Raw genomic sequence first — 21,234 nt, forward strand, 5'->3', positions numbered from 1 at the left:
TAGCCTTGGTTCCGGCGCAAGCAAGGGCTATTGCGACCTCCTCGGCCATATCTATGTTTCTACTCCTAATGGAGGCGGCAGCGACTGGTGCACCTCGGCCGTCGACTACTGAGGCGACCGCCGCCCCCGACCTGTCACTCGCTGCGTCCACGTAGGCAACCTCATTTGCCCTCAAATTTCCGGCCCTTTTAACCAGCGCCTCCGCCCTCTTCTCCCGTCTTTCCCGGTGATGTTCTGGGTGCATGTTGCGGGGGAGGGGAGGAACGATGATATTCTCGCGACATTGTGGCGGTAGGGCGACCTTGTCGCATATATCCCTATCTACTTTTCGGCCGACCCACTCTAAGATGGTCCGGCCCGTATTTGTTGTACTCAGTCTGTCGAGCTGGGCGATTCGCACCGCCTCGGCGAGTTCAATCCAAGTATTATGCACCCCCATTTCCAACAGGCGGTCTGTAGAGGTGGAGATAGGTAGGCCCAACGCCCTCTTGACGCAATGCCGAATAATTGCGTCGATCTTCTCTCTCTCGTTTACCCTAATATCGAGAAATGGCGTGGCATAGCATATTCGGCTAATAATAAACGCCTGCGTCAGTTTCAAGAGGCTGCTTTCTTTGAGGCCCCTGCCCTTCAGCGCGACCCTCCTAAAGATCCCTGTTACTTGCGCAGCGTAGTTGCTGAGCTTCTTGATCGTTCCTTCATTGTAACCGTCCTCTTGGATAAAAAGTCCGAGGATCCTGATGTGATTAACTTTCGGTACAGCTTTGCCCTGTACCTTAATTTCAAAATTCCAGTCGCGCTTGCACCGGAGCGCTTTCGGATTGTTAACAAAAAGTTCTGATTTCTGCGGCGAAAACACAAGGCCCCTTTCGGCCGCGTAGGACACTACAGTGTCTGCCGCTGCCTGCAGCCGCTCTTCTATGCTACCGTCACTACCACTGTTCAACCATATGTTGATGTCATCTGCGTACAAGCTAAATTTTATGCCGTCTATGTTCCTGAGTGCGGCGGGAAGGCCCCTCATTGCCACGTTAAAAAGGAAGGGGGAGAGCACCGATCCCTGTGGCGTTCCCTTACTTCCCAGGTAAACCTTGGGGAATTCTAAGTCCTGAAATTTTAGTTTTATCGTCCTGTGCGACAGGAACTCCTTGATGTAATTATACATCCTTTCACCGACACCTATGTCCTGAAGCCCCGCAAGGACGGCCGCATGCTTAACATTGTCGAAGGCTTTGGTTAGATCTAAACCTAAAATCACCTTCGCGTCTTTGGATCTCGAATTTATAATGTCATGTTGCAAGCGAAGCATCACGTCCTGCGTACACAAGCCCGGCCGGAACCCGACCATCTCGTGCGGCCACAGGTCGTTCTGCTCCATGAAGCGTGTCAGTCTAGCCTGGATGACGCGTTCCATAAGCTTTTCTACGCACGAGGTTAGGGAAATTGGTCTCAGATTTTCTAATCCGGGCGGTTTACCCGGCTTAGGGATTAGCACCACGTTTGCAGTTTTCCATTGCTGAGGGAAACGGCCGCTACTCCATACTTCCTGCATGTATTTCGCGAGCGCCGTTATGGACATGTCGTCCAGATTTCTTAATAACTTGTTCGTAACCCCGTCTGGGCCGGGGGCCGATCGCGTCTTTAAAGTCAAAATTTCGGCCCTAACCTCCGCCTCTGTTATGGGCGCATCGAGAGTCTCGTTAGGAGGGCCCTTGTACTGCGGAAGGGGGAGGGATTCTGTGTCGCCGATATAGGTGTTTACTAATTTTGCCACGAGCTCCGCGTCCGTCCCCTCGAACGCGTGCCTGGCCTTCGCCAATCTAGTGCCCGATTGTGTTTTTGAGCTATCAGGGTCCAGGAGATGTCGCAGCAGGCCCCACGTCTTGGAAAGGCTCATATTGCCTTCCATTTCATCACATCTACTACACCAGTTTTGCTCAGAAAGTTTAATTGCGTATTCCTCAATTTCCTTATTATGCCTGGCTATTCTTCGCCTCAAATTTCTGTTCCATCTCTGAGTGCGGAGACGCTTTTCAATGCCTCGTTTAGCTTCCCACATGTGCAAGAGTTTGCTGTCGGCGGTTGTCGGTGCGTCTTCCTCCTGTAGGGTCATGGTAGCGGCCTTAACTTGGCGCATGAGGGCTTCCACCCATTCGTCGATACTCCACTGTCGTGACGTCATCGTGTCACGCGGTGCGACGTCATGTATCACGTGATTTGGAGGCGCACAACCACAGCGACGGCGCGAGGTGGGCCCCCGTGTCTCTACTGTCGTGACGTCATCGTGTCACGTGGTGTGACGTCATGTATCACGTGATTTGGAGGCGCATAACCACGGTGAAGGGCTGAAGTGGTAGCTAAAGTAGTATGCTTCGCATAAAAAAAAGTGCCCCCCTGAATTTTGACGGCTGTCCACCGAGATATGCGAGACAGTAATTCTAGAGGCCCGTGTACTGTGCGATGTCAGTGCACGTTAAAGAACCCCAGGTGGTCCAAATTTCCGGAGCCCTCCACTACGGCGTCTCTGATAGCCTTAGTCGCTTTGGGACGTTAAACCCCATAAACCAAACCAAACCAGTTACTGCGTAATTTTCTTTCCTCAATTACAATTTCATTTTCTTCAGTACGGGCCCTCATTGTCTTCTTTCACTCCAACTTCCTCCCTTCCTCTACGGTGCGGTTCAGGTGTCCACCGAGATGACAGATAATTACTGCGCCATTTCCTTTCCTCAAAAAGCGTTGCGTTCAAAGGGCAAGGCATCGCGCCGAACGGGTGGTGGCGTTCCGTGGACTCCCTGGCAGCGCTACAACACGCTGTCGCGTTCGACTCCTAAAGGCGAAGCTTAAGCGTCATTAATTAGGAGTTAATTAGTATTCGGTTGGTTGGTTGGTTGGTTTGGTTTATGGTGTTTAATGTCCCAAAGCGACTAAGGCTATGAGAGACGCCGTAGTGGAGGGCTCCGGAAATTTCGACCACCTGGGGTTCTTTAACGTGCACTGACATCGCACAGTACACGGGCCTCGAATTTCTCCTCCAAAGAAAGTATTCAGGCAAAAATAAGTAATTAACCATTAATTAGTGATTTGTCATCACTTAGTAATTAGTACTCAATTTTATGTGACGCCACCAGTGCCACAGAAGCAGCGAAAGTGGTGCGGAAAACGCTTCCGCCTCTACGCACTTTAGACAGTCAAAGTGCCCGCTGAATTTTTTTGTTTTTTTTTCTTACATTTATTTTTAACATCGGAATAGTCGATTAACAGAAGGAAAAAAATTTTTGCCCTGATGCACCGCCCTTAAAGAGGAAGTGATTCACGCAGGATATGTTGGCGAGAGCAATGAGGTGTTCACTTTTCAGTTTCGTTGTATTGTATACTTTATTTCGTGAGAATTTCTGCGAACGACTTCTTATTATTGTTCGTGGTATTTTGAGCCGTTATAACCCGCGCTATATGCCAGGCAAAAAATTAATTTCTAACCGAAATTAGGAAGTATTATAGGCCGGAATACACAAAATGAAGAAACGTGCTTCACAATCGCCCTTCAATAAACAGATTGTCGCTCGTTACCAAGAGCGGTAATCACGAATACCTTTAATTGAATACCGTATCTATGGTACTGTCAGTGTTGCTCTGCCATGACACAACAAGGCGACTCCTATGAAGCAGCACCATTAGATGAAAAGTCAAAGAGCGCATGAGTGTTGCGGTGCGTACTTTTAAACGCCCTTTTCCATGTGCGCCTTCTGTTCCACTAGCGTTTGTGGCGTCTTCTCCTGTCTTAGCCCTTGTTGTTACGCGGTAGTTATTATGCCCTCTCACCCTTCTGTCCCGCCTTTCAACGCCTTCTCAAGACTGGCAAGACGAGCTTCGAACCTTGCAGGTTGACTCCTTTTGCGACGACAGCTCAGAGCTGGCCCACAACGGAGACGCCCCTTCGCCGCAGAACGCCTTATGCGACGGTCGGAGCACGTGGAGCGTGATCTCCGGCACGGAGGACATGCGGCGGTGAGTCTAGCCTTCGCTTTGCAGAGATCTAAAGCCATCATTGACAGTGTCTGACTGGTTTTATTCCACATATTATTACATTTAAAGCACCCAGCGGTTTTTTTACCAATACCACAGTAGCTAATACCTCGCATTCACTGTACCTATGCGCATTCTTCTGTGGGCTATCCCTGGATTCATCTCCATGAAAGCATTACTTTTCGACGTACTCCTCCTGACCTCGCTCTAGCGTGCATCTATGAAGCCGGCTTGGCCAGTGTTGCAACAGGGACGAGCTCAATTTTCTCAGGCGTATGCTGGACAGAAATGCGCGGGGCAAATAATTCAAACTAGTGACATAAAGGAGAAAGCCGTGGGATAACAAGGTTGGCTAACAATCCGCTATGCGCGCTCTGAAGCTGCTGAGGGTTTAAAATGAAGAATCTTGTGTGCTCATCAGGTTATAAACATCTGTCGTTCGCATTGAGGTTCAGGTACGAGTGCGCCAATTGGCGAATTGTCGCCTGCTGCTCCCATTCTGAAGCGATATTGTTAATGCTATTTTGACGTGATACTGAATGCGGACGAAAGGAGGTTGCGTAGCAGGTTATGATGTCACCGTGAATCAGCGCAAAAAATATGATTAAGTAGAACGTGTTGTCGGGCTAGTTGGTTCAATACTTCATACATGGCAGTTGCGCGAAACACACACACACAAGACAGGTTACGGGACGAGCGCTAACTTACAACTGATTTTATTCAAAATGCAAAGCACATATTTAAAGGAAGAAAATAGAATGCACTTTGAGCATGCGCATCGAAATTATACATCATGTGGCAATAAGTAGCATACCAAGGTCTGAACTTACATCGTCCTATCGAGAAAGGCTACCTCACTATTGTACAGTGCAACCGAAGAATCACTGATACATGCTTGTCCTCTTTTCTTTATGAAATACGCTTCCATCACTTCACGTGCAATTGAATCTCGACTTTTACCCAGAACTCTGATCTCATTAAGCCGTGGCCGACAGTGACTGCAGGACAGACAATGCTTTGCCAAATTTGATCCCTCCCCCGTTGTTAGCGATAACCCATGTTCCCGTGCACGATCGTTCAAGCAGCGTCCAGTCTGGCCTACGTACGTTTTTCCAGAAGTCAGTAGTATTTCGTAGACAACTCCGATGCGCATGCTCAAAGTGCATTCTATTTTCTTCCTTTAAATATGTGCTTTGCATTTTGAAAAAAATCAGTTGTAAGTTTGCGCTCGTCCCGTAACCTGTCTTGTGTGTGTGTGTTTCGCGCAACTGTCATGTCTGAAACGCAAAAAAGAGTGTACAAATGTGGGTCGGAGCCCAGGTTCCGTGGTTACAAACTCGATAACAGTTATGACGCAAAAGTCACGGGAGGTTCAAATCTATTGAAAAGCAATGAGCAGGGAACATTATTTAGATCACATACCGAAATAAATATTTTTACACAAAATGAAAATTGAATAATCATGTACTTCCCACAGGTTTTAAACGTTGGAAAAAGTTGGCAAATTCGAAGACGTCTTTACTAACTGTCCTTTTATTGCAAAATATTGCAGAAAGAAAAAACGGGAGATGTCAAAATGAAAAATTCACGCCATGATAAGTAAAATAATTAACATTGCTCCCTTCATTATTTACGGATGATAAACTGCGGATAACACGCAGGCGCTCATCAAATCAAGAGCAGAATTTAGAATTTTTTTCCGTAAAGCTGCCAGTGAAATATTACGACAGAAAAATGTTTGCCTGTTTTGGTGTTGGGCTTAGCAGTTGCATAAATTTCCTTTGAGCAGGCTTCCCGCAGCTCTGGCAGCTTACACTTTGACATCCTTTCTATAAATACGCTTCAAGAAACCGTTTATTCAAAATGTTAGAGCATGTAGTTCCGCGGGCACAAATAAAAATTGCTCGCATCTTCACTCATGGCATGATGGGTTGTACACCGGCATCACAGGTTAAAAATACACTATGTAGATAGTAAGGAAGTACTACCTTGCTTTGTATTCATTGGACATGTGTTTTACAAGGTAGGTTGCATGTGCATAATGACTTCTATTAGGCGCAACGAAGGCTACGCTATGCACCACTAGAGTACTCAATTTAGGCCTAAGAGATTTTAACCTAGCTCACGCAGTCAACCGCACTCCGAATTGTGTATTGCTCAGTTAAAGTTTCTACCTGGGACAGCAGAAGCACTAAGAAGGCACTGCAGCATTCGTTTCTTGGAGCTCGGAATTCATGTCCGTTGCTTCGTATCACCTAAAGCCGAGTTCTTTGTAAGCGTCATATTTACACTTTCTCTGTTCAGCACAACTAGGTGCATCAGAATTCATTATGAAGAAGGCCTCACTGCGCTCCTTCTAAGGGCGGTTACTCTATCGAAATGATGACATACATGAAGATAACGCTTGTTCTGAACCCTCTATGCCCAGTTCACCAACTGTCCACGACTTCTTGAACGCAGGCTCAAGGGGCCATCGCCTTTGCAGCCTACTCGAATTCGAGTTGTGCGCTCTGGATCCAGGCCTGGGCGTTTGGTTCTTGCCATGGACGTCTCTGCAAGCATGGCGGTGAGATTAATATCAGTTTCAGTGCCGCGATGGCTAAGATAAGCTGACCGCAGACAACAGCGTATATCAGAAAACACGAGGATACATACTTGCAGAAAACTGGTATTAACACGTCAAGTCAACGGTGACACGAAGCGTTCATGGGGTACCTTTGTTGAAGACGGAATTCGCTACAGCATTCTTTACGCGCTCCCATACCACGGGTAAGCCAGCCGCGTCGAGTTTTTGGAGGAAAGCTGTCCCAGCTGTGAGTTTGGACCACACGGCGCGGCTCTCCGAGACGCGGTAGAGGCCGTCTCTCAGTACAGAATATCCTGACAGGCGATCGAATTGTGTGATCTCCGAAAGAGTAACCTCGCCTTTATTCATTAGTCTCTCTCTCTCTTCCTCTCTCTCGGAAAGCGTAGACTTTCTCGTTTCTCTGAGCCATTGTGCCGTCCGCATTCTGGAACTGCAGCAAGGAGACCGCTTGGTGCAACTGCACCGAGCCGTGGGCCGGTTCCTGGAGGACGGAGCGCCCGACAATACCTTGGAGGTGTCGCTAGTCGCGTTCAACCAGAGGGCGAGGGTGGTGGCGCCCCTCATAAGGCTGAACGCAACCGTGCGGAAGAGGCTGAGGGAGACCGCACGGCGTGTGACGGTCGGAGGAAGGACGTCGCTCGGCGCTGGGCTCATAGCGGCGCTCAAGGTAGGCTAGAAAACGTGAGGAGCGAATTGTAACGCCTAGGAATTACACGGCTGAGTAAACCTTCTAAAAGTTCCATCGAGCACCAGGCTATACTGATTTCTGCTCCCCAACAAGTGTGCCTACACTGTCATCGCCACGATATGCGTAGAAACAAACGCAACATTCTCTACAGCGTTCTTCTATTTGCCTCCCAATCTTCCCTCCAACTAAAGCGTCCTCTTAAGTATAGGCCCATCTTGATTTGGTGGCCGCACAGGCAGCATCAGGAGCGGCCACCTCTCGCCTATTTCGAGCAGTCACCGACATGCAGAGGAGTCCTGTACAGTTTTTGCTATGGCCATACTACGGGCCCTTCGGCTGTGATTTACTGTGGTTATGATCCCATACCGTTCGAGCCGTCAATGCAAAAACTCTGACCTTCACTGTGGCTCTTCTTTTATAATGCTGTATAAAAAATTCCTTTTATGAATTAAGTGACTGGAGCATTATGACAGATTGGGATCGAAGCTACCCTGCGTAGCTGAGGGAACCTTCAGTGACAAGGTTTATTTGCGATGCAAAGCCTTGATTACGTGCAAAACGCCCCTTGCCGTCATGTGTTCCTCGTAGCCCCGAGCTCTTACCCATTAAAATGGGCGAGGGGTGCTCTACAGTGCAGCTATCTCGGTCTCCCGTTTTCTCTGGCGAATGATGAGAAATCTAGGAGCTTCTCGCTTCCAGTGCACTCACACAACCTTTTGGAAACAGCTTGTCACTGGTATATTTGCATTTGTATTAAATTCGGATGATTCAAAATTGTTCTTTAGCTCGACTAATGAAGTTGGTTTGTTTAAAATGGCAAATAATGCGTTGTCTAAACTACTGAAATGATCCGAAATATACAGCTTAAAAATAAATGAGAAAAAACAAAAACAATTTCATTTCCACCTAAATATAAACGTTTGGCCTCTAGTCGTGCGCTAAAATTAGGACCTAATGAAAGATATATCGTAAGGAACATAAAATACTTGTTGTCCTATTCTCCAGTCAGATGACATGGCACAGTCATGTTGTGCAAATAGCTAAAAAACTCTCATCTGCTGTAGGTGCCTTATTTCAAAGTATTATCTTTTTCCGCTATCCATTAGACTACAAGTTTACCACGCACTCTTCCGTTCACACCTAAACTATTGCACACTAGTATGGGGAACGACTACAAAAAAAAAACGTCGGTACACTTCTGCATCTAGAAAAAAAAGCCATATGTGTTGCACAAACAATGTGCCATATTAACATCCTTCAGCCGCACTATTTCGTCAGCATCATGTCATCAATATCGAGCCTCTTTTTAGTTACCGACTCCTCTACCACTTTTATTTTGCTAATCAAAGGAATGAACAATTCTTAATGATACTCTTAGGTGCAACGTTACGCTGCAATATTTCTAAAGCACGTGCCCCTGAAAAATTGTTGATTCCACACCACGGCACTAATTACCATCTCCAATCATTAAGCTGTACAGTGCCAGTATTACTAAATAAGATCAGTGCATCTAGTTTTAATAACGCTTGAATAACGCGCAAATTTTTGCGTTCAATGTTTCTAGAGTGACCCGTGTTTGCTGTTTCTAGCGTGAAATGCTAACGCGTACAGTAAAAGCATACACATGGTAGTTTGACCTCTCATATCTGCAATTATCGCTTTTTTTGCAGTATCTTGTGCATGTAAACCCTAAATATCGCAACATGTTGTAATATGTTAAAACTAAATATCGTTTTGATTCATTTACTTCAGCTCTTACTTTTGTAAATTTGTGACAAATGTGACTGTGATAAAATGTGATAGCAGTTGATACCTTCTATAATATTTTTTTTGGTACTGCTGTCACTGTTTCCTGCCGCCGGTTTACAGGCCTCGTCAAGCTGTTGCTACAGCCTTTTGCCTAGGAGAACGTCAACATCGTAAAATATTAAAAATAAAGATGAACTGAATTGATTTGAATATGCGGTTAGGAAAGAAGGAAAGATACCCAGGTTGGAGAATAGGTACGAAAACGCCCGTGTAATAAACGGGTACATGTAAAGGGATACTTTCCGTAGAACTCCACGGCGGAAATAGAGCATTCAATAATCGTGCTATATTATAGGCCTTGAATATGCGGTGAGCACACACACATGTGCATATCCTTCGAATACATCTCACTGCATTCGGAAATGAGTGCAAAAATAGCTCGTAGAAAATTATTCTTGAGTGCTCAGTACACTCGATTCGCATGGGCAAATAAAAGTCATTAATGGTTAGCTTTAATCGACCGCCAAGGCGCGCATCGTTTATCAGCACGGGGTTTATCCTGCAGAAGCGCTGTAGTTATTGTTCTTCTGAGCGGACGAAAAAGAGCCAGCTGTCCCAGCTTTATTGTGCATGTATCGCGCAGGAAAAACGACAGTAGAGGTCCTGGGAAGGGTGCTCTAAGCGTTCTTTTAAATGCCTTGTTCCCGCTTAGCGCTCTCGTGGCAGCTCTAGTAGAAGTTGCTTGTCAGTGGCGCAGCGGCAACTCCGCCAGTTATAGCCATGAAGAGCCAACAACACGCAGGAAAATTATTATTAATCTGTTCATGTTCTTGCCGGGTCATGGATAATTACAACGAGTCCCACGCGAGTAACGCAATCCTCACGTGTTTTCTCTGCACATCGTCTAACAAGGATTAGGGACAATACCGTCTCCTGGACAAACCGGCTTCGCTCCACGATTTAGATGGGCAGTGCAAGCACAGTCGTACTCAGAAGTAAAAGGCATACAAAAGGACTTTTCATGTTTGATACACTTCGCTCTAAATTTCGCGTTCGCCTGCATCAGATGCCTAGAAAAACAAGCTCAGCATATAGGTCGCTTAAGAAGGCGTCAATATGTGAGAGAAACTTACTTGGTGGTCCAGATACTGAAGTCAGCCGGCTCAGAAGGGAGTGCCGTGGTTCTTGTAACTGATGGTGAAGAAAACACGCCTCCTTTCCTGGCCAATATTCTGCCGGAGTTGGTGGGGGCCAAGGTAACGCTGCATGCTTTGGCCGTGACGGCCGAGGCCCAAGCCACGCTTGACAAGATAGCTCAGGACACTGGTGGACGAGCGTTCACGGCTTCCGGCTCAGATGATGCGGTCTCCAGCATCCTGGATGCTTTCTCCTCGGTCGCTGCCGAGCAGCTAGCTGAAGCTGGACGCCCAGTGACGGTGAGCAGAAAAGCGCACACACGCATTTGGGTCGAATGTCCTCCTTCGCCTGGTAGTACCACTTTCTGCTTGTCAAACTATGCTCTAGCCAAAGAGTCCTCTTCAATTCCTTCTCTTCCATTTGGTCGCTTACCACTGGTGTGTCTATGGCCGATCTCAGCGATGCCCCTGGGCTCTCCGTCATGATCCCTCTTTTCCCTCATTTTCCTCACTTTTTTTTTTACGCCGCTTTAACGCGGCCGCTTCTGGCGAGTTTTAACTCGCCATTTAATCAGCGCTACCTTCGGAGCCTCCCCGTCTCGACTGTAAGCATTGACCCCTTTCGCGCCTTTTTAAGCCAGCCAGCACTCGTCGCGGGTTGGGTTCGCCGGCCTTTGGCGCCACTGAGTCCTGTCGCTCCTTTCGCCAATCTTTTTCTTCTCCGTTTATTTTTTTTTCTCCGCAGCCATCTTGCCTCCCAGATTTCACTCTCTGCAGAAAAACAGCTTAACAGCACACCATGCGTGTGTTCTATTTCTTGTTCAACCTATAGCCTTAAGTGCGTATACACACTCTTTTCTGCAATGATTGCTTTTAACCAACAAGCCGAACTCCAGAGTGCTCTCAAGATACAATAATGTTTGCGCTTGCAAGTCCTTACCGTGCGTAGGAGACAAGGCAGTCGTTCTTGATAAAGGTAAAGCATTGGGGCGTAAAATATTAGTCCCAGCTATAGACCCACTGAGGTCTTTTTGTGAACATGCCGCTGTAGCTTATTCCATGTGGTGGTTTCCGTTGACAGACGAAGGTATTCTGCATAACTTAATACTTAGGACTCAGCTCAGTGGCTGTATTTTTTGTTGTCCTGCGACTACTGGGTTTGAAATGTATTTCAGAAGGCATGCCCGCACGTGAAGTTTTTTGGATCTTTAGTTGTGCGGCATGCTGATATTTTCGAAGAAATGGCAAGGGACACGCTAAAAACTCCACAGATGTCTCTGCCATGAGAGTATCGTAAAAGTCATCACTTTATCTTCACTGCTTTTTAACTCTAAAGTAAATTCTTCGCCAAACCGAACCTCATGCTCTTTGTGACTTCACTTCTTGTCAACGGTATTGATGTGCACAGTGTATTCTGCGGTATTTGCGCACTCTTTCACGCGTACAGGTGGTCAGCGAGTGGTCGTGAACGGTACCCGCATTGAGGTGCCCCTCGACGAAGAGCTGGGTCGGAACACGCAGTTCGTGAGCTCTTCGCAGCGGCTGGAAGCAGTCAGTCCATCTGGAGAACACTTTGTTGGCACCTACGACACCGATCTCCAAAGAAGCAAGCTTGTGCTTGACAAAGCATTGGTGAGGCCGCATTTTGGCGCACACTTGAGTATATTTTCTACGCTCTAATGCATAAATAGAACACTAGGAAAATCGGTTTGTCTAATAAAAAAATGGCCTGTTCACGCTTGTGGTAAGGCGAATTTCACTGAAAACAGGGTTGGTGCAAAATTATGATGTTGGCCCTAGTGTTTCGTAAATCTTGGTGGGTGTGTGATATCTCTCTTGAGTTGTTACCACTACACTTGCAATAGCGCCACGGGCAACCTGTAGCGAATGTATTGCACTGAGAATGCTGAAGTGGTAGGGAACACAAACCAATGATGGCGGAGGAGGGTACGCGGGCAGGATGGGCGCCCGTCATGCGTAAGACTGTACGTCACAGTGGAACACGCAAGGTCGCTCATCCAGCCATTTAAGGCGAGCTTCAAGCGGAACAAGCGCAGGAATGAGAAATGTTGAGACGAGAGCAGGAGGGCGGAGAGCGCTACAGACGACAATGAAAAAACTATAACATTCTTGCCACACAGAGCAATCGCTGCCGAAAACATACGGACGACACCCGCATAAAGTCTGTGACGAAAGTATGCATGTCACTCCTTAAATGGCTTGCGTGTTCACCATTGTATATTGGGTAGTGAAGGGTCTGAGAACTTTCTCACCTGCTGTTTGCAGTATTTGGGCGTCAAGAGTAATGCAGAAACATCAAGGCTGCCTCGTGCACTAGGTTTTGAAAATTTTCGTCGTAAATTTCCTGCCTTGAACAAAAACTGAATGCATATGTCTAAAGTGCACAACTGCGCTCAGTGCACATTGTCGGTAAAGCTTATTTACAGTACATTGGAAGTCATATTAAATTCTTCAGAAACCTTGAGCGTACGAAAACCGGTCATGGTGCAATGTGGATGGTAACGATAGCAACAAGTGGGAGTAAATTAACCTGCATCCGGGAGCTGCTCCGTTGAGGGAATGCTCGAAAGATTCCTTTCAGCGCTCCGAATAAGATGCCTTCTATAAGCCCTTGTCATTGAAAGTACTGCTTGTTTTGTCTCTAAGGCTTTCTCTAAATTTTTCCGGGATTTCTATTGCGGAAGCACCATTGGAAAAGCCACAAAGCATGGTCCCGGATTAAAATAAGTGGAGGAAAGGGCTCATCAATTTACTTGTTGCCCGATTCGGGGTTCCTTCAAATATTCTTCGCTTGTTAGGTTCTGTCCGTAACACCCAACATTTAACGACGACCTCTGCCATGCAGACGGGACGCTGGACTCTGCAGCTGTCGGAGCCCGGACGTATATCCGTCACCTCGGAGCCGACGGGCACCGACCGGCCGATCCGACTGCGGGCCTTCCTCGCCAACGGTGTGCTGGAAAGGGCCGCCGCACACTTGCCTCCGGCAGTGGTGCACGCCGAGCTGATGCGCGGAGCCACGCCTGTGCCGGATGCCCACATCACGGCATCGGTGCGTACGGCACGGGGCAGAGAAGTCAGCTTGCTTCTAAGGGACGACGGCGCCGGTGAGTGGGAGTGACGTCCCATGTGCTCGAATGTGTGCTGCAACGGTGGCTGCTCTCGATCAGCCACAATGAGAGAAGCCAGCAGTTTTTATTGCGAAAGCAATACTACGCCAGGTCTAACCACTCGTCGCGTGGTCCGCGGACCCCCCTGCTCCTCGAGGAGCCGCCGCAGCGGCTAACAGGTGGTGTGACGTCAGCCTCTCCGTTGCTATGGCGATTTGTGACGTCAGCTCGCTCTTTCCACAACAGTCAGGATGAGCCGGTCGTGCCGCGCTCCTCGAGGAGTCTCGCCATGGAAGTCACCGACGAAGACTCTATGTCTGAATCTACTTGCTCTACTGCTTCTGAACAGTTTAAATCTAAGGCGGCAGCCAAGCAAGCTAGGAAGAATGCAAGAAAGAGGCTACAACGTGCCCAAGAAACGGAAGAACAAGAAGATGAACGACTGCGGAAACGACGAGAAGCCGAAGCAGCTAAACGGAATGAAGCCAAGCGGAAACACATCCCCAGGAAACAGAGGAACAACGAGAAGAACGTTTACGAAAATTATGAGAATCAGAAGAAGCTAGGGAAGCTAAGCTTTCGCAACCAACCAGTTTTAACCAGAGCTAAACCATGCCAATTTTTTTTATGATCGCAGCTGCGGAGGCAAAACCTTACTAGGAATTCAGGCCAGCATTCTGAGCCGCTTGCTAATACTATAGGGCGCTGGGCAAGAAACTAACGTCGGGATTATTTGTTAAAAAAATGCTGCGGAAGCAAGAGCTAGATTGATAACCTCTTTTTCTATGCAGTGTTGCGTTAGACTACTAGGGTACGGTGAGATTTATACATGGGTGCGGATGCGTTGGCTTATTTCCCTGCAGTGTGTGGCGAGAAAGTCGAAAGAAGCATAAACAAATTATGAAGTCATGGATTGCAAGGGAGCTGCATATCAGAAGAGAAAAATCGAACGTTTCCCTACTTTATCAAAAACGGAGACCCATGTCTTGTGAGTAAGTTGAAACAATTAAACAAAGTAATTACTAAACAAACTGACCATAGGTGTCAAGAATGCAAAGTCAAATTATTTACAAAATAAATTCTAGAATCTTCAGCCTGACGGCAGAATTCAGCGAACATGTTGAAAAACAAATTTACAAGGAACCAAGCTTGATGCAGAGTGAAGGAAATACATATTGACAATCTGCTTTTAACTGGGAAGAATCTAGGAAATGCATGAAATGGCACATTGTCAAAGTAGATGTTTACTAAAGAGGATACGACAGTGCATATGGCAGCATGAAAGTCGACAGCTTGGTAGGGCTCATTTTGCTTGCTCCGACAGGAACTTCGGAAATCAGAAACATAAAATTCATCTCCTCTGCGGTGGTCACGGGGTAAAAGTCTTGCCTAGTAAACGCCTATTATGTTGATAAGTCCTATATTATCGCACATAATAAATGAAACGCTTTTTAGCGGAGATGTTCCAGACGAGTTAAAGAATGCAAAACCTACACCTATTTATAAAGATAGTGATGAAAATCACATCACTAACTACAGACTAATCTCAATTCTCACAGTGTTTTTGAAAGTATTTGAATATGTCTTAACTCACAGGTTAGGGGCTTTTTAAGAAGCACCGAGCGATAACATATCCTCAATGTGCTTTTCAAGCGAACAAATCAGCAGAGCTTGGACTCCTTGATATCAAGGATACACCAATTTAAAATATTGAAAAAATTGCTTACTCTGCTTATTTCTAGCGAAGCCTTTGATACTGCTCATTATAACATTCTCTTTAAAACAACTGGAAATATATGGCATTCGAGGAGCAGCGCTGAACCTGCCTGGAAGTAAGTAGTCGGAACGCTGCCAATATATACGGGTTAATAATCGGCCCTCCATCAGAAATAGTCTGATGGAGGGCTCCATCAGGGTCTATTTCTGTACCCTTCATTTTTCTTATTTACATAAACGAAGTTACAGCAATGCCTGGCTGACCACAGAATTATAATGCATGCACACTGTACTAATGCACTTTTTACCGGAGAAACAGCGGACTTTCTTGAGAACTCTGTTAAAGGTGTACTGAAGACGAGCTCGAGAACTCAATCTAAACGTTCCCAGCATTCTTCGAAACTTCAATTTATTGCCCTGCGCAGTCGATTTCCGTAATTAAATAGGATTAACGTCCGGCTCCCACCTTTTTTCTTTAATTCCCCGCATACGTTGGGAGGAGTCGACCAAAGCATGGAGTGCCTTTCAGGCAGTCGCGTGGAGACTTTGTTTTCGCTTTAATTTTGTTTCTTTTAGATTTCCGTGAATAAATAGGTCTAGCCAGAAAGTACATACCTGCAAATTAGGCCCACGGAAACAAAAATACGCGTGGACTCATTGCTTTCACCGATCACTACGCATGACTCCGCCGATGGCAGAGCGTCAAGCCACCACGGGACTGGCGGAAAGGTTTGTCAACTCCTCCCACCGTTTGCGGGGAATTAAAAAAATGCGGGAGCCCGACGCTAATCCGATTTAAATTACAGAAATCGGCTGCACAGGGCCATAATTCGAAGTTTCCAAGAACGCTCCAAACGTGCAGATCGAGTTCCAGCTAAAAGGCTTCGGACAAACCGTTTGACTCTAGATATAAATAACACAAAGTACTTAATTTTTAAGCCAAAAGCAAACAAGCTTCTAGCACGGTTAGCCTTACATTTGAAGGACGCTCGCTTGAACGGGTAGCCGAACAAAATTATGGGGATGTTCGGTTCATTCATGGCCTCTGATAGAATACTCGTATTAATAAAGTTAAATCAAGTCTGTCTCGCACTATAGGCTGCATTTATAAAGTGCATCTAATACATAATCGCTTAAAACAAGCACTGTACTAATCTTTAGTTTACTACAAAATAAGTCATGGTATCCTTATTTGGGTAACTGCAACAAATTTTTAGTAATAACAAAGAAAATATTAGCATACTGAAAGTCTATAAAGGAAATAAGCACTCTGTGAGAACGAAGGCATTATTTGCCAAATGTAATATTTTTAAGCCTGACCACGCGAAAATTATTGCAATGGAACCATAGATACAGGCCGCATACTTTCTCAGTACATAGTTCAAGGGCATACATCATTTGATACCCAAAACGAAAAATGCCGCAAGGTAGAACTATCTAAGGAAGTCAAGCATTACCTTTCGAAATAACTAAAGTTTTGAACAGAAGGTATATACAGACAGACTTCAACAAAGGGGCACAAACTTTTCAAAATACTGTGAGAAGTTTCTTGTGTATAGGAGCATTAAATTTCCATTGCTGTAATCATTCCAAAAAGTGTAACCTATGTTCTTTCTTGCATTTTTTCTTCTCATTTCCTACGAACTGTGGTCTGATCTACTGTCTTAGCTTCGCGATGAATATCACGGTTGTGCCTGATGGTGTAGAAACTGCTGACCTAAAACTAATGTGTAGTGCTTGCATTCGTTTGATATTATAGACTGTGTTTCCGGTGTACCATTCAAATATTTTTTATATTGTACCTATCATCTCTAGGTATAGAAAGTCAAATTGTTTGCACTGACATATTATTCTGACAGCAACTAGTCTCTTTTGAATTATTGTTCTTGTCTGATCCTAAGTCGACCCCTTGATTGAACTTTGTAATGGTTTTTTTCATGTATTCTGTGCAAGGGGGCCTGGGCTATTGTCAGGTGCCCCGTCGCATTTAGCCTCGGCCGCCTCTTTGCCTTTGTCCAAGGAAACAAGAAAGAAAGAACGAAAGCAAGAAACGGAGAAAGAGAGAAAGAAAGAAATAAGGAAAGATAGAAAGAAAGAAAGAAAGAAAGAAAGAAGGAAAGAAAGAAAGAGAGAAAGGAAGAAAGAAAGAAAGAAAGAAAGAAAGAAAGGAAGAGAGAAAGAAAGAAAGAAAGAAAGAAAGAAAGAAGGAAAGAAAGAAAGAAAGAAAGAAAGAAAGAAAGAAAGAAAGAAAAAGAAAAAAAGAAAGAAAGAAAGAAAGAAAGGAAGAAAGAAAGAAAGAAAGAAAGAAAGAAAGAAAGAAAGAAAGAAAGAAAGGAAGAAGGAAAGAAAGAAAGAAAGACTTTCTATAGAGTGCAGTCGAGCTCACTCCAAATGAACCTGACTGTCGCGCGGTTTTCCTTCGTTGTATCCGAGGTTCGTAATAACTGGACCTCTCATTTTACAGCTAGAAATACGAAGTCCAACAAACAAGAGGCTTGTTTTTTACAAAAGCTCGTTATGCGCATCGGCTTCTTCAAAAGAGACCACATACCGGCGCTTTGCAAGCCTTCGAAAGCAATCATCAGTTGCTAGATACTTCAAAGACTTGCACTCTGCGGCCTCTGAGTTTAATGCCTTTTTCTCTCAGGTCTACGTGGTATTTCCTTTATCCCACCATGAGCTTCCAAGGTCTTCATATTGCAGAGCTTCTCCAGCTTTTCTCCGCTATAATATATCTCAGGATCTTCATAACCTAATCTTTAACTTGAATAGAAAGCGGCAGGCATTGAAAATATCAAAATCATTCACCTCCAACGTAATTTGGCGGTACTGCAATCGGTACTTCTTTCCATGTTGAACACTTTCAGTACTGACTCCTTCATTCCACACAATGTAAAAGACTCTGGAGGTAGGGCGTCAGCCCTGATATTGCCATCGAAACCTGGATGTTCGGGGACGAAGGAGATGGTGTGATCATGTTGCTATATTTGGGATATTAGTCGTATTATACGCTGTCTCTAAACTGTCTACTGTTCCGTCATGCTCAAAGCCGCTGTCACTCGGCTTTATCACTTTTTGATGAGAGACCCGACTAGGATGGCCTCTAATTATCGCATGCTCACGCAATTTTTTCGAGATCGTTCTACTTTGTTTTAGATGCGTTCTTCTGCTTTTCTAGCGCACTGCCGACCGCGGAAGAGATTCTGGTCTTGGACAGCCACCAGGCACGCTTGCTGCTTTAACCGCTACAGTGGGCGCAAATCATCCCAATAAGCAGTTTCTATTTTAAGCTTGTCGGTATTCCTAATTGCCAAACTGCCGCCACCACTGCATCTCAATATTAACAAGTTCATCGTAGAATTCCTTGCATCATAAAGCTACTGAGAAAGTAATTCATGACCTTAATTTGTTTTCCGAAGTATGGTTCACTTTGCCCACTATAGTCTCACTCCCTGCACCTCTGACGCAGGAACTGATGTCACCTCTGGAGACGGAGTGTACAGTGCAGCGTTTGGCACCTTCGACGAGCCCGGCCGCTACGCAGTTCGGGTGCGCTCCCGGAACCGCCGGGGTACGTCCCACGATGCCCTCTGCAGGTGGTCGATTTATGTGACAGCAGTGGCAGCAGTTAGAGAGGAGACGAAATTCAACGCTACTAGACCTGCATGGAAGTAAAGAACTTGGAATGAGGAAAAAGACCGCTATATACTGCATTACAGATCTGTACTGAGAGAAAATAGAAATCGATAAAATTTGAGCGTATGCTATACGAGTGAAATAGGTTATTTTGTCCAGGGTGGCTTACTTGAAGGGTGTACGTAACAATCATAATGATTTTGGCAAAATCCACTGTGATTTATATTCTGCAACGATTTGTTCGCTGCAGAGTTGAGTTTTGGGACGCGCCCAAAATTTACATTCACCAATACTTTGTGTACCTTCGGTCGAGGATAAATATTTACGAGGTCTCTCGAAATCAGTTCGGAGTGCTTCAATGTGCTCTGCGCCTATCTCTCAGCAGCCTCACCCACGGTGCGTCTCCTCATCAGACCCGCTGCACGCAGAGGCAGGTCGGTATTCCTTACTGCCAGACTGTCGCCACCACTACGTATCAATATTAATGACTTCATCATAGAATTCCTCGCATAATCAAAGTGCCCGCGTGAGAAAGTAATTCATGACTCTAACCTGTGTGCGGAAGTTTAGTTCACTTTGTCCACTATAGTAGCGATCCCTCCACCTCTGCCGCAGGAAGTGAAGTCGCCGCTGGAGACGGAGTGTACAGTGCAGCGTTTGGCACCTTCGACGTGCCCGGCCGCCATGCGGTTCGGGTGCGCTCTCGGAACCGCCGTGGTACGTCACACGATGCACTCTGCAGGTTGTTGATTTATATCACAGGGGTGGCAGCAATAGGTGAGGTGCGTTTCCAGATTCAGCGCAGAGGCTCATGGGAAGGTCGTCTGCTACCGATACTTCCGGTTCCAAATTTCTTCCCCTGCTCGCTTGCTTCACGGCAGTCCCTGTGGTAATTCACTTCTTACACTAATTTATTTTCACTGCAACACCACTGATCGTATTGCATCGTCGCAAGACCAACCAGACGTCGACTCTCTTCTGCTTCGTAGCGTTTTTTCGCATGAAGTACAACTAAAATAGTGTAAACGGTAGGAGGCTTTCTACGCGTATGCAGTACGATGTGTTCAGACGCGCTCTGCGCAAGGTTGCATGTTTGGATAGTCTGCTAGCCCACTGGCAGCTTTTACACTCTTTGAGGCAAATTCATCTATCGTTTGCTAAACTGTGCAAGCTCAGCCTTTGTTGTTTTCGTGGTGCAGCAAAAAAAAAAACGCTATATATAATGACCAACGCGTTATACTTGTTCAACCGTGCACACAGCCGAGTGCCGTGCATAAGCAGAACAGGCAGTCTACGCTGCGAATATTATAACCACGAGAATACACTCGTACCTTTCGTAATTGTCATTTTCTGCGCTCCGGAGGCGTTCATGCACAGCACGAGCTGATCTTACGGTGATGCTGTGCAATACGCAGTGTCGCAGCACAAAGAGATTAGCGAATAAACGAAGCCCGAATGCACGGCAATTGCTATGCAGAAGGCATTGCGTGGGAGAGACTTGGAACCGGAATTAGCTGGCAGACAATTTTTCCATGGTTGTTTGCATTCACTGTAAAAACGCACTTCACTTATTAGAGAGGAGGCGAAATACAATGCTACTAAACCTGCACGGAAATAAAAAACTACGAATAAAAAAAATGCCACTATATACTGCATTACTGCTGTCTACAGTATAAGTGAGAGCAAATAGAGATTGATAAAACTTGATCGTATGCAATACGGGTGAAGAGGGTTATTTTGTAGAGGAAACGTTACTTGAAGGTAATTGATTTATTGGGCTTTAACGTCCCAAAGCAACTCAGGCTATGAGGGACACCGTAGTGAAGGGCTCCGGATATTCCCACCACCAAGGGTTCTTTAACGTGCCCTGACATCGCACAGTACACGGGCCTCTAGAATTTCGCCTTCATTGAACTTCGGCCACCACGGCCGGGATCGAACCAGCATCTTTTGGGTCAACAGCCGAGCGCCATAACCACTGACCCCCCGCCGCGGGGTGATTACTTGAAGGGTGTACGTAAGAATTATAACGGTTTTGGCAAAATTCACTGTGACTGACATACTGCAACGATGTTCTCGGTGTGGAATCAAGTGTTGGGACACGCCCAAAATTTAGATTTACCAATACTGTGTGTACGCCAGGTAGAGGTTGAATATTTATGTGGTCATTCGAAATCAGTTCGAAGTACTTCAATGTGCTGTGCATCCTGGCAAGTGAACTTAGCGCACCAGACTGCGCGTATCTTTTAACAACCTTACTCAGGGTGTGTCTGCTCATCTGATCCGCTGCACGCAGAGGCAGATGGCAAGGAGCCCAGCATCTTTCGTTACGCTGACGCTGGTGGTCTTTGGGTGGGCGCCGTGGAGGGTGGCCTCGTGTACCCACCTTCCACTGTACGGGACCTGCGCGTGCTGGGAGCGAAACGCACTGCCCTGGGAGGACTGGTCACCCTCGCTTGGACTGCGCCTGGAGACCAGCTGGACGAGGGCACGTGTGAGTGGTGCCGAGATTCTCTTGCGTAGATTCTTACTGTCCTATTGTTCTTAGCTCTTCGTTCAGTTTTG

The 21,234-nt window shown here is 46.1% G+C and overlaps 1 pseudogene across 1 annotated transcript in view; it reads left to right on the forward strand.

Annotated features, from left to right (window-relative positions):
* Positions 1 to 21,234, forward strand: part of LOC149362375 (calcium-activated chloride channel regulator 4A-like) — a 48,875-nt pseudogene that overhangs the window by 20,495 nt on the left and 7,146 nt on the right. The window contains exons 5-12 of the transcript XR_016288994.1: positions 3,884 to 4,008; positions 6,487 to 6,592; positions 7,050 to 7,280; positions 10,196 to 10,486; positions 11,634 to 11,818; positions 13,053 to 13,314; positions 18,503 to 18,604; positions 20,966 to 21,163. The product of XR_016288994.1 is annotated as a calcium-activated chloride channel regulator 4A-like (transcript). The remainder of the gene's footprint in view (positions 1 to 3,883; positions 4,009 to 6,486; positions 6,593 to 7,049; positions 7,281 to 10,195; positions 10,487 to 11,633; positions 11,819 to 13,052; positions 13,315 to 18,502; positions 18,605 to 20,965; positions 21,164 to 21,234) is intronic.

This window comes from Amblyomma mixtum, chromosome 2 (assembly GCF_055824585.1).
Source record: "Amblyomma mixtum isolate Tamu chromosome 2, ASM5582458v1, whole genome shotgun sequence".
Taxonomy (NCBI): domain Eukaryota; kingdom Metazoa; phylum Arthropoda; class Arachnida; order Ixodida; family Ixodidae; genus Amblyomma; species Amblyomma mixtum.